Consider the following 14,957-nt stretch of genomic DNA (forward strand, 5'->3'; position numbering starts at 1 on the left):
AAAGGAAGAAGAAGAGCAATGCAAGATTATCACTCTCAAACAACTTTAATCCTCTGGTTTTCCTCCAATTACAGAGACTACAGAAAATGTTACATTTTCACACTAAAAGATGTATTACTCTAAAGTTCCCATTCTTAGGAGGGCCACATCTCTGATGCTTAAATAATGAGATTTTTGTCCCAAGAATCCTCAAAGTTAGTAATGTACAAAAATGCTCCCTTTTCTAGTTACATTAGAATCTGGAATCATTTCACCTATGAAGTTCAAGATTCCTCCTTCATATCTACCATATCAGGGATTCGAAACATTGTGATTTTTCCTCAGTCATGGAGGCAAGCACATTTGAGATCCATGTGCTTCTTCAAGATCCTCTGTCAGAGCCCTGGTTGCTACCATCTCTTGACTAGGCAAGTCCACTCTTGAAAAATGTCCTTTAGAAAGGTACCTGTATGTGCCAAAATGTTGGTAGCAGCCCTGTTTGTAGTGGCTAGAAACTGGAAAATGAATGGATGCTCATCAATTGGAGAATGGCTGGGTAAATTGTGGTATATGAATGTTATGGAATATTATTGTTCTGTAAGAAATGACCAACAGGATGAATACAGAGAGGCTTGGAGACACCTACATGGACTGATGCTAAGTGAGATGAGCAGAACCAGGAGATTATTATACACTTCGACAACAATATTGTATGAGGATGTATTCTGATGGAAGTGGATTTCTATGACAAAGAGACCTAACTGAGTTTCAATGGATAAATGATGGACAGAAACAGCTACACCCAAAGAAGGAATACTGGGAAACGAATATGAACTATTTGCATTTTTGATTTTCTTCCCGAGTTATTTTTACCTTCTGAATCCAATTCTCCCTGTGCAACAGGAGAACTGTTTGGTTCTGCAAATATGTATTATATCTAGGATATACTGCAACATATTTAACATATATAGGACTGCTTGCCATCTTGGGGGGGGTGGAGGGAGGGAGGGGAAAAAATGAAACATAAGCAAGTGCAAGGGATAATGTTGTAAAAAATTACCCTGGCATGGATTCTGTCAATACAAAGTTATTATTAAATAAAATAAAATTAAAAAAAAAAATAAAAGAAAAAAAAGAAAAATGTCCTTTAAGACTTCATAGATGAACACATATATTCTGCATATGCTTCTGTCCCAAGGAAGTCAATAATAATAAAGAATAAAGGGGGTGGAGGGGATCGAAGACTATGAAAAAGCACAAGCTACCCTTCCCCCCCCCCCAAAGAACTGAGTTCTGTTTTTAAGTTTTTCATTTTCTGCAATTGGAAATTTGGGTTAAGAAACACAAAATGGCAGGGCCAGGGGAAGAATAGGGATAGGTCAGTCAGTTCATTTTTATATATCAACAAAAAAGGACAGCTTCTCCCAAAAACGTACACTATCAAAAATTCTGAAACAACCAACTTATCCAGAAGCAGCCTCCGTTCCTGTAATTCATTATCTAGGACACAACATAGGGTAACACCAAAACAGCAAATTAACTTTGGGATATCATTCATTCCCATAAGGAAGTGTCAATGGACATGTAGCTATTCAGTAGAAAGACGTGCTTTTAAAAGACCCAGATAAAGAATGACTGTCCTGTAAGCTCATTCAGTCATCTGATGAACTCCCTGATCAACCTTCCTATGCCCATAAAAATAACAATTCTAAAAACACTATAAAGCTCGAAAGGATATTAAGGAAGGCAAGTATAATTAAGTCATTTATTTTGCTAAGATACTCTAATAATATCTATGTATGAGATCAATGAGGAAAAAAACAGAGCTTTTGTTTCACTTTCAGGTTAATCTTTAGAATTATCTTGCTGTTTCAGATGGCTTTACTGAATATCTTTGCAACTCAACATCAACCATGATGCTATTAAAAAAAAAAAGACATGTTTCATTCTATTCTTTTCCTAAATAAAAGGATTTTCATCTCAAGAGCAGTCAGACTAATCAGAGAAAGATAAGGAGACCATCATGCTCTCTATTTTGAAAAAAAAAATTTTTTTAAGGCTGCTTAATGCTTTGTAAAGTCCCAGATTTGGGGAATAAGTTATGTTTGTAAAGAAATAATTATCTATTTTGCTTGTAAACTTATTAAAAATATTAATTTAATTAGAATGTGTTAATAGTGGGAGGAAGGAAAGATGTAACATGAGAAGAATGTTGCTAATTAACCCTACAATAATCTACTGAATTATAAACTAAAATTACATAAAACATAAAACAAGAAGGTCCAGTACCTGTTATTGTTTAATCATTTTTGAGTTGTGTCCAACTCTTCATGACCCCTTTTGGACTTGGCAAAGGTAATGGAATGTTTTGCCATTTCTATCTCCTACAGATGAGAAAACTGAGGCAAGAAAAGTTAAGGGACTTAACCAAGATCACACATTTAGTGAATGTTTGAGCTGGATTTAAATCCAGGTCTTCCTGATTCTGGGCTTGCCCCTCTATTCACTATTCCACCTGGTACTTAATAAGGGTTTATTGAATAGAATTTAGTATATTTCAAGTGTTTGAGCTGCAAGGCCATGGTCTCCCAGAAACATTTTGCTGAAGACTCACATTTATCTTGATGTCTCAAAATAAAAAGTGGGGGCTATCCACTTATCATTTTCTATGGTCATATAGGTTTAGATCAGGAAGCAGCAATCAAAATACCAACAAAAGCTCATCGTAGCCTCATGAAGGGGAAAAGTCACTTGTCACAATATAAAAAGATTCTGTCAGGTACACTTCTACCTGGTCAATACTCAGTCTCCAAAAGTTTGGTCTGATATAAATAATACTGACATACTAAATGCTCAGTTAAGTACCCAAACAAAGAGTAAAGAAGACTGAAAACTTAAAATGTGTCCACATAATAAGCATAAAATCCAGAGTGGTAGTATATACTCATCATAATGATTCATTATTCAAAAGAATCCTAGTTCCTTGGCTAGTACAATATTCCTGGTTCTGTGAATCCTCAGCTTATCCAGTAAAACTGGAAAAGGAGGTTAATTAATTCCAGTTACAATAGCATTTGTTCTCTGGGGTCTGTTTACTGTTATACACAGTCTAAGGTTTAATTCCTTCAACCTGATTAAGGATTGAAAATCCCATTTTCAAATTATAAGATTCAAAAACTGTGTTAACTTTAAGACTTTAAACCTCTCTATGTCTCAATTTCCCCTATCCATTTATCCTTTAGATCAGAATAGGATTAATACATTTTTATCATGGCATCTTGAACTCTTCAAAAAGAACAACTGACAGCTAATTATGAAATGATGAATGCCTTGATAAATTCTTAGGTCTTCTGACTAAATCCTCCCACCCTCCTCCACCCCAACCCCCAGGGACCTATAGTACCAGATACTAATAGTTATTATTTTTGGTCTCTTGTTATGATAAAGTTAGAGAATCTGACTTCAGCACCATATAAATCTCAGGGTAACATGTTTTTGGATACTAGTGGCCTCAAGGGATTGTCAATGGAAAATAAACCTGAAGCACATTGTTTGTAAAATGCAGTGAAAAACCTTTCACTTTTCTGTGGTGGTGCTGGAACATTACATATTACATATTCAGAAGGACAAATTAGTTCTGAAGCCTATAGCTAGTATTGTTGAGAAGTAAAATGAGTCTTTCACATAGTTTTTAAATGATTCTTTAAGAAAAAACATGTATGCCTTATTTTACAACCAAAATGCAATGATGAAAGGTAAAGGGCAACTCCATCATTGCAAATTATTTGAGACATGTATTATGTCTGTATAATTTGCATAACTGGGAGCCAATTTAGCAATTTAAGTAAATATATGAAATCAATCAACAATAATTTATTAATAGCTTACTATGTGCCAGACAATATATAAAGTATATAACATGTATATACCTAATAGGTATAGTACAATCTATAATTTAATATATATGTATATATTATGTACACATAAAATGATATTTATACATATATGTATAAACTAAAACAAAGTAATTTTTTGGAGAGGTGGGAGATAGTAGCAGCTAGGACCAGGAAGCTCTGAAGGAAAGTTGATAGAATTGAATTATTTCAATCATGACTCAATATCACGTCAAAGATAGAGCCATTTGCCATTTCCTTCTCCAGCTCATTTTACAAATGAGGAACTGAGGCAAACAGGATGAAGTGAGTTCCACAAGGTCATGCAGCTAATACATGTCTGAGACCATATTTAAACTCTGGTCCTCCAAATTCCAGGGTTGGTATTCTATAACTGAGGCAAATAGCTTCCCTTTGAAAGAAAGTAGAGGTTCCAAAAGGCAGAAGTAAGAGAGTAAGAGAGAAGTAAGACTGCATGAAGTCAGCCTATACAAAGTGATGGGATACTTTCTCTGAGAAAGAGCATAAAGGTTACATTGGCAGCACTGCTAAAGTAAACAAAGGAAAATATATAAAAAGGCTAGAAATGTAAGGTGGAAACAATTGCCTAACTATTGGGCTCAGAGCACATCTGAATTCATATCATATCTTGAACACTTGAGAGCTTGTGACACTGAGCAAGATACTTAAAACTCATTGAGCTTCAGTTTCCTCATCTATAAAATGGAAATAATAACAATAAACTACCCTCAAAGGTTTATTGTGAGAATAAAATGACAAACTAAAATACCTTAAAAAGCTTTGGGTCAGTCTTCTCTTCTTCTGTACCATCTCACTTGGTGTTTTCATCAGCTCCCATGGGTTCTATTATCATCTCAACAGAGATGATTCTCAGATATATTTATCTTGTCCTAACCCTTTTCCTGACCTCCAGGCTTGCATCACATTTCAAATTTCATATCCCAAAGACTTCTCAAAATCAACAAATCCAAAAAAGAAGTTATTTTCTCCCCAAATCCTTCCTTCTTCTAAACTTGCCTCTTTCTGTTAAGGACATTACCTACCATCTTCCTTGTCACTCAGGCTTAAAGCCCAGTGCCATACTCAACTCTTCCTTTGCACTCACTCTATTGGTCCAATTTGCTGCTAGTACTTGGTATTTCTACCTTCACATCTCTTTCTAAATGTCCTCTTCTCTCTTTTATTGCTTAATTCAGATTGTAAAATGAATACTTTCAATAATTTTAAATTAAAAATTACTTGTATAAATAAAATTAATGCAGCCAAAAAGTAGAAGTTTATACAGCCAATATCCTGAGGAAGGCCTCTATTATCTGAACTATTATAATAATTTTTGGTTGGTCCCTCTGCCTCAATTTTGTCTTCACTTCAATCCATTTTTCAGCTGCCAAATGATTTTTCTAAAGCACAGGTCTGACCATGTCACATACATGCACATACAGAGATGAACAAAGACACACACCATTCTCCTCTTCTCCTCAATAAAAAAACAATAGCTCCCTACTACCTTCAGTATCAAAATTAAATGCTCTATTTAGCTTTTACAATCCTTCACAGCTGGATACCTCCCTACCTTTCCAGTCTTCTCACATTTTACTTCATTCTGTATAGTCAATGAGACAGAAATACTCACCTCCTTGCTGTTCTGCAAAGAGGATACTTCATTTCTCATCTCTTATGCCATTTCCCCATTGTAGAATATCCTCCCTCCTCAATTTGCTTTCTGGAATCCCTAGCTTCTTTCAAGACTTTGTTCAAAATTCAATTTTTGCAAGAGACTTTTAACAATCCTTCATTGCTAGTGTGTCCCCAATTACTACCCACTTTGTTGCTGTTTAGTAGTGCTCAGTCATGTCCAACTCTGTGACTTTATTTGGAGTTTTCTTGGCAAAAAATACTGAAGTAGTTTGCCAATTTTTTCTCCAGTTCATTTTACATATGAGGAAACCAAGGCAAACGTAGGTAAATGACTTACCCAGGGTTATATAGCTATTAAGTATGGAATGCCAGATCAGAATTCCTGTAGATGAATCTTCCTAATTCTAAACCTGGTAGTATTCTATTATTTGTCACCTATATGCCTTACTGCCAATCTGATGGTTACGTGTGTGTGTGTGTATGTGTGTGTAAATATAATATATCCATGTTGTCTCTACCATTGGAATGTGAATTACTGGAGATCCTAGACCAAGTACTTATCTTTATTTGTGTCTGCAGCACTTAGCACAGCATCTGCCTCGTAGTAAGTGCTTAACACTTGTGAACTGACTTTACAAACTTTTAAGTGCTATATAAACCTCAGCTAATATATCCCATGAAAACTCCAAAGATCCTTCTCTCAGCATCCACTCTCATTGATAATCTAAGTTCTCAAAGCTATCCTATGTTCTCATTGAGGTTTCAGAGGTACCATGAGAAATATTGAAGTAGCTAAGTCTAATGCTATTGGCTCAAAATTTCATTTGTGTGTTTCCTCTCAAATTCATCAACTGAGAATAAATTTAGCAGATTAGCTTTCAATAGCTTTTAGAAAGGGGCAGTTAATAAAAAGGCAAAATATAAATACTAGAAATAAAACATCCCCCTAAAAGACTATGATATACTCTCCCATAAGTACATAATAATACAGGGGAAAATGAACTCAAGTTCAATGAATGCATATGTCAAAAGAGTAACTCAGAACTAGATCTCAGTTTCCCCATTCTTGGGAGACGGAGGGTCCACTTAAGCATGATGAATCTATGTCTGTCAATCCTCATTTTCAAAGTATACAATACTTTATCATCTGATTCAGGGATACCACTAGGGTTTCAATGAACGAAGGGGAGTCCAAAATCCAGCTTGAAGCATTTATTACTTTGTGATTTTTGGGTTTCCTTCAGTTTCCTTAACTGTAAAATGTAGAAAATCAGAGCACCTATCTCAGAGTTGTTCTGAGGTTCAAAAGAGATATCACTTATAATGCACTTAGCACAATATCTGGTACATAGCAGGCACTTAACTACTTGTTCTTTTCCCACCTATGCTGGCCTCTAAACTCCCATGTACATTTACTCTCAAGACTAAGTTAAATAACACTTAAGGTTTGTATATCTATGATTCTAAAATGTACCAATAAAGCAATTTATAGCTTCTCCTGTCCCTATTACACACTCTTTTGGATGAGGTCTTCAATGTTGGGTATAGTTAGCTGAGGAATTGATAAAAATTGATCCCTGAGGCAAGGCAGAGAGAAGGCACTGATAAAGATCAGTTTCACTCCATGGTCCCACACTTTACATAGAAAAACATCTGAAATCCAAGTTACATCAAACCTGAGTCCCACTCTACTTAGAGGTCTCTGGCAGTTTCACCTTGCCATGCCCTGTCAGAAATCCCATCATGTCCCTGAGGTTAAATTTTCCCTATTAAATCTACCTAAGAGCCACCTATGGCTGCTGCCTTTTGGGTCAGTCCACCATAGCATTTTGCCTCATAGAGTTTTTCTCCTTACTTCTCCTCCATGTGTGGAGGTATCTCTCTTAACCTCACTAGGCTTCTAAATCCCATTTCTCTTCTTTATGGCTAACTAACTCTTTTAGGGTACAAAGTCCCTTTCAGGATTTAATCTGTCAGCTAAGGGCATGCCCCAACCATATGGAGGGCTTTCTTTCTATTGGGTAATTGAGAGTTCCACTGAAGAATGTTGTCCTTATATATTCTCCCACTCTATTTCATATTTACCATTCCTGGTGTCTATTGTATCCCTTCATTTTATCTATAGACTATTCCCCTAAATGAATCTAGCTTTCTCCAAAGAGAATGGCCATTATAAATTCTTCATATGACCAAACCCCAACTTTTGGTGCCTGCCATCATCTGGTGTCTACTTCATCCATATTCCCCTAATCCATTGAGCATCTATACCTGGAACGCTGAAATGCACCTTCAGATTATTCAAATTTCCATGACTAGTTGCACACCTCCAAAACAATAGCTCATACTCCCATTGATACTCTCTCAATTACCATACAGCCAGGTCAGTCAATGGTTCAGTCTGAAGTAAAGATTAAAGAGTAAATACTGAACTCTTCCCACCTCCAACCACTCAAACTCCATTCTCAGCACGCAATCACAAAGAGAGGTCAGATTCCAACATTCCTACTGATTAACAGTGTCAAGGAAATAAAAGCCTAGAACAAGTGAATTTAGAGAATAAACAAAGGAGAAGAAGGATTAAGAAGTGCAGGGGGCTAGAGAATGAGTGGAGGGTAAATAAAAAGACTAGTAAGGGTCTATGAATAAGTTTTCCGTTATCAATCCCCTCCAAAATTCATTATTTTAAAAAAGTAGGGAGAAAATGGCAGTCAAATGATTCTGCTGCTATCCAATTAATTGTCCCTATTACTATTTTTGTCAAAAAAGAATTCATTAGTTCATCTTATAAAGTAACCAGTATAATTCATGATTCCACAACATAATGACAACATCAGTAACTTTCTGTATACCTTTAATCTATTGGCTTCAAAACAAGGTGCAGGCTGCCCCAAAGTTTTAACGAACTTATTAACTATTAAAATTCTCATTTGTTCTGTCCCGCAGAAGTGGAATTCTACTTTTTCTGCTTGGCCTTCAATGGCATAACAAGGAGTGACAGGTGGAAGTTATAAGGAAGCACATTTAGGCATAGTATGTAAGAGATGAAAGCTTAAACCTGCACTAAGATTTCTGGGACATTCTTTGGAAGATACTAAATGATATCCAAGTGAGAGGTGTTTCGCTGCTATGTGCAAATTTACAGACGCCTCCATACCAGATGTTCATATGGCTCATTTGTGCCCAACCTGCAATAGAGGCTTTTAAAGCTTGACTTGGTCTGATTGGTCACAGTTGTGATTTGTGATTTTGATTCTCCTAGCATGAAGTACAACAATGAACCAAATGAATAAACTATGATTTGTCATTAAAGCTTTCTTCTGGGTATAATATTTAATAACAACAATAATAGCTGACTTTTTATAAAAGTTTAAGGTTTGGAAAGCATTTTATATTCTTTATCTCACTGGATCTTCACAAAAGGTTTATTGAGTATTAGAGATATCACCAAGAAAACTGAGACTCAAAGGTGTTTACAAAGGAGTTTAATGGCTAATCCTTTAGTGACATGATCACACATGGGCTGGACTGTGAGGTCTTTTTTAGCTCTTTAAATCACACACTTGTTCCATTATAGTATATTACCTCAATTTTTTTTTGACAAACTCAATAACCTTCTGACTTTTGTATTTCTTCACAATTTTTTTTTCCCTTTCCATCTCATGAAATCAGAGAAATTAGCCCACACTGCACCCAAGAGCTTCTTTTAATACAACCAGCTTTTGACAGATACAATTAATAATTTTCATTATTCCTGACTTTCTGGGTGCAAAATAAACTGTGCCAGCTCAAACCACTTCAAAAGTTTGTTAAAGATATGCTTAGAACAAAACCTCATTTTATATTTGAGGTGCCAGGGATTCAAAGAAGTGAGTAATTTGGTCACTCATAGTTAGTAATAGGAATGAAGTAAAACACTTATTTTAGGAAACCCTCTTCTCATATACAGTCATCTTTGTTTCCTATAAATATCCAAGACAACCATAAGTTTAGCATTGTTGTTGTTCAGTCACTTCAGTCATGTCTCACTCTTCTTAATACCATTTGGGTTTTTTTGCCAAAGATACTGGAATGGTTGGATATTTCCTTCACCAACTCATTTTTTTCAGATGAGGAAACTAAGGCAAACTGGATTAAGTGACTTGCCCAGCATCTTAAATATCCGAGACTAGATTTGGACAAAGGTCTTCCTGACTCCAGACCTGGCATTATATCCATTAGATCATTGACTGTCGAAAGTTAGTTTAAAGAAATGAAAAATTCTGTTTCAGAGATCCAAAATGTTTATTCATTTTATTTGGAGTCTAGACTTAGGCAATTAGAATGGCGAAAAGACTCAAATGCATCCTAGATGTGGGTCTTTTCAAGGAATTGTAGATAATTTAGCTTGGACTCAGTAGAGACATAATAGCTGCTTTCAAACATTTGAGAGGCTATTTCTCAAAAGAAGAATTCATTTTTTTTCTACTTGGTCCCAGATGGCATAACTAAGAGCAATAGGTGAATATTGCAAAGAGGATTTCAGCTTGATTCAAGGAAATAACTTTACATCAATTAGAGATATCCATAAGTAGAATGGGTTGCCTCATCACCTGTCACATACATAGCAGAAAGGAATTATTCTTCACATACAGTTTGGACAATGTGGTCTCTGAGGTAACTTTCAACTTGGATTCTTTCTCTGTCCTTAGTAGAGTTTATAGGATGAAAAATTTAAGTATTACTTTGTTTTGAAACTTAAAATATGACGTGCTTTCCCTAATTCCCTAATTCCTCTAATAAGGAGCCAAAAACACGAAAGAAAAACCCAAACTATATAAAATTTTAATTTAGAAATGCAAGCAATGAGGGAAACCTAAATTTAAACAAAAGTACCTTGGTAAATTCCTGTTAATATCTCAAAATGCCTTTCTACAAATGTGTTTATCGAGAAAAATGATACTAACAAATAGTTAAATACCATATGCTACAAGTCATGGAAAAAAGGGAGTTTAACTACAGTTCACATAAAACTGAAAACTCAAAGCGAGGTTATTTTGAAAATCTACACAAATAAATTTTAGAAACATTTGGGGGCATTTCAGAGTGCAAGCCCTTTACAACTAGAAGGCTGAATACAACAGATGTTGGTGCTTGGGTGCTGGATGACTGCCAGAATGACATAAAAGAACAGCATAGCATGTATACACTATGCAGTTCAAATTTCTGCATTGAAATAGGAGGACAAATTAAAAGGAAATAAAGCCCTTCACAGAGGCTGCACTTTCTGCTGATTTTGTAAATGTTTATATTCTATCTATATGCTATCCCAGTATACTCTGCAGTATCTTACACATAAGAATCTTCCCCAAAAAAATTATTAATTGAAACTTAAGACTCCAGACTGAGCAGACAAAATTCCTTATGATTGTTCACTCAGCTGAATTAGAATTGCTTTTGGCTGGTAATAATGTCCTCAAGTGTCCCTCCCCAATCACATCTGCTCTCCAATGTATTTTTTAAATGATAAGTTCAAACATTCATCATGTTGCACTTTTAAAATATGACTCACATGAGGAGGCTGAAGCATCAAGTCTTAGGCTAAAATATTAACCTCCTTGAAAAACAGACACAGGATGATAAAATGGAACCTGCCTAATTTAAATATTATAAAGCTAAAGATCAAATCATATAAAAAATTGGGAAGAAATTCAGGAAACTGGAGTCTTCCCCCAGTTCACAGAAACTCTTGCTGTAATTATTGTTAATCTATGCCCATAGGATGTCAGAAGCTTGGTAAATAGACATATTTACCACAATAGTCATATGCCATTATTTGAGAAGATAAACAGTATCACCTCTCAGAAATTCCAATGAAATGTGACTGTGTAGAAAAAATACTATTCCCCAAAGCCACGATTTAAAAGAAATATATAATTTTTATTTTTTATGGTCACAATTTACAACTGTCCTTTTTCCTCATACTGTCTCTGGAAGCTTTCAGTGTGATTGAAAAGACTAACTCAAGAGAAGCATCTTTTTTGATGAGTCAGTAATTAAATTGCCTTTTTATAGAGGCCAAGACAAACACACCTTATGTACTGAGAGCCACTCTTAGAACACTATTAACATGAGGCTCCAACAAAGTCATATTCAGAGTCATTAAGCATGATTCAGTTTAGGCTTCCAGTTTAATTTCACTGATGCTTGCACACACCCAGAACTGTTGTTCTGTCAGTATTATTGAGTGAATTGAAAAAAAAATCTATATGTTGTTATACAAACAAAATGAAGAAATTCTAATTTCACTCCTCTGCTTACTTTGACAATTTAAATTTCTTTACTTTGTCATGTAACTGAATTGGAAAACATCAATACATTACTTCAATACATACTGAAGATTGATTCTACATTTCTTTAGTGAATTTTACTTTAACACCAAAAGAGGAAGCAAGATCCAAAGCATAGGACATGTTGCTATCAAACTCTAAAAATCCAGATTTTAGAATAACAACAGGTGCATCCTAGTCAATTATTACAATGAATGGCACTGAAAAAATGACCCTTGAGAATACATATATTTCTCTTTCCAAGAAAGAGAAAAAAAATCATATGCTTGAATAGTTTGATGGAGCAGAAGCTTGAGCTGCATTTAGGATTCCTTCCTAATTCCATAGTCAGAAAACATGAACTGGACCCACATTTTCAACTATTGTAAATTTTGATCACTCATCTTCATATTCAGTAAACTAAGTAGCAAAGTGGATAGAGTGCTGGGCCTGGAGCAGGGAAAACTCATCTTTCCGAGTTCAAATTTGCCCTGTGACATTTGCTTGCTGTATGAATGGGCAGGTCACTTACCTCTATTTCTCCCAGTTTTTTTTCACTGTAAATAAGCTGGGGAAGGAAATGATAAACCACTCCAATATTTCTAACAAGAAAACCCCAAATGGGATTATGAAGATTGGACATGACTGATACAATTGGACAACAACACCTTTACATTCTCTCAATATGTCATAATTGGATGGATTTATTAGATTATTGAAGTTTACAGGGAAAATAGTAAAAGCCCCAAAATTGTTATATCTAAAATTAAATGTATAGAGTCCATTTCGCAAGACTTTTTTCCTCAAAAAAAAAAAAATAATAATAGAGTAAAAGAAATTCTAGATTTGAAAACAGAAGACTTTTTTTCAATCCTGCTTGTTATTTGTTACTTCTCTGGTATTAGGCAAATCCCCTAACTTCTTTAGGTCAGAGTTTCCTTCTCTTCCAAATGAGAGATCTAGGATATCTTCTAAGGTCCCATCCAGCTCTGACTCCATGATTCTATGGGACAACAGCAATAATAACAATGAAGCAAATGCTCATAGTAATTTAAGATGTTCTTTCTAAATACAGTACAATTTTTAGGAGATGTATACTGTTTCAATAGCACATATGCACATTTCCAGAGAATGTACTCAAAGGGCCATGGATCTAAGCCAGGGAATCTTAACTTCTGGTGTGCTAGGGACCTCTCAAAATAATGCTATTAAATGCACAAAATAAACAAAATATGTAGATTTGTAAAGAAATCTATATGAAATATAGTTTCCCAAATGTTTAAAAATATAGCTCGCCCCACTTAAGAACCCTTACTTTAGGAACCTAATTTTTATTACTCAATGAAAAGAAATTCATTAAACATCTACTATATGCAAGGATGTACGTGTATGCTACATACTACAGAAATAACGATAAAAATAAAAAGTCTCTTTTTTTAAGGAGCATACATTCTATTGGGGAACATAATATACACACATAAAAGGATATACAAAATAAATGCAAGGTAATTTTACATGACAGGGTAAGAAGAGCCAGTGAGATAAGAAAGAACTCATTAAGAAGTGATAGCTGAGTTTTGAAGGAATCTTAGGATTCCAAGAGATAGAGTTTCAAAAAGAGTGCATTCCAGCTAAGTGGAGAGGCTGTTAGAAGGGACAGAAACTGTATGAGGAAGAGAAAAAAAGGCCAGTTTGACCAAACTGTAAAGTTTGGAAAAGGAAGCAGTAACCACAGCCAAGCTGTGAAGGACTTTAAAGGGCAACCAGAGGAATTTACAATAGTTTGCACAGTTAGATAATAAGGAAGTTGGGACAGGTGAATTTTAAGATCTCTTTCAACTCTAGATCTATTATACAATATTAAGAGGAAGTCACTGATGCTTACAGAGAGAGCAAGGGTGACATGGTTTGTCCTTTACTATAGGGATATCACCTTGGAAACTGTATAGAATGGAACTGTGAGTTCTGGAAGGGCAAGAACTTTTCCTCTTTTGTATCTCCAGTGCTTTATCATTCATACTAACTAATGCCAATTTCATGATGGCATTAAAATCCTACAGAAGATTCTTCTAGAGGGAATAGGCCATAGCAGTGTCTATAAAACTGATCTATAGAGAAATCAATGTTATAACATGCTACATGCTATGTAGAGGCTACAGATGATATAGAGGCCACATAACTATCTCAAAAAGCTCACCAAATCCATGAAAAAAGTTCTAGTTATTGGATTTTTTTTTTCAGTTTGAATCAAAATATTGTAAGTCACATAACTTTCGTTTGTTTTGTTTTTGCTGAGGCAATTGGGGTTAAGTGACTTGCCCAGGATCACACAGCTAGGAAGTATTAAGTGTCTGAGACCAGATTTGAACTCTGTCATCTGTCCACTGGCACATCACTATTTGTTTTTCTTTTGACACCTTTCCACTCAGTCACTAAAGCCTAGGGGTCTATAGTGCTCTGGGTAGTTTCAGCCATGTTATTACTGTACAATCTGCCTTTCTTTCCATGCTTTGTTGTCACATTTATGGGACATCTATTCAGACAAAAAATATATCATTTGATAGCCATGTACCATGAACAACCTCATGTGATCCCCCTATTTAATCAATTCTGGTAGCTTCCTATTGCATCTTGCTTAAATATCAAGACCTTTGCTTTAATTTTATAATCTTTCACAATGGGGGCCTGGCCTATCATTCCATAATTAATGAGCACAATCTTCTTCTCATCCCAATTCTATAATCAAACTGACCTTTTCTCAGCACCAAAGATTCCATCTCTTGTCACTCTTCCTTTAAATCAACTCTCCAACACAGGTGGAAGATATTCCCTCTTTATACCTCCACCACAGAATTCCTCTCCTCCTTTAACATACAGCTTAAGGATGAAGCCTTTCTTAGTCTCCTCCCTCCATTCCCGACTACTATTACCTGGACTCCAAAATTACGTTGTATTTAACTCTTAAATGTGTGTGCATTTGTTCACTTTATATTGTTGCTGTGCATATTTAGAGATTTCTTTATCTCCCTCATTGTAGGTAGAGATTATGTCATTCTTTGTATAGACTATCCCCAGCACAATGACTGGCCGAGTAGGCAGTTAATACACGTTCTTTGTTTTA

General features: G+C 35.3%; 1 protein-coding gene across 1 annotated transcript in view; it reads right to left on the bottom strand.

The window, feature by feature from the left end:
* The window catches only part of PDE3A (phosphodiesterase 3A), a 328,828-nt gene that overhangs the window by 245,326 nt on the left and 68,545 nt on the right, over positions 1 to 14,957 (bottom strand). The gene's annotated exons all lie outside the window — the stretch shown is intronic.

Source organism: Antechinus flavipes, chromosome 5, assembly GCF_016432865.1.
Source record: "Antechinus flavipes isolate AdamAnt ecotype Samford, QLD, Australia chromosome 5, AdamAnt_v2, whole genome shotgun sequence".
In the NCBI taxonomy this organism is placed as follows: domain Eukaryota; kingdom Metazoa; phylum Chordata; class Mammalia; order Dasyuromorphia; family Dasyuridae; genus Antechinus; species Antechinus flavipes.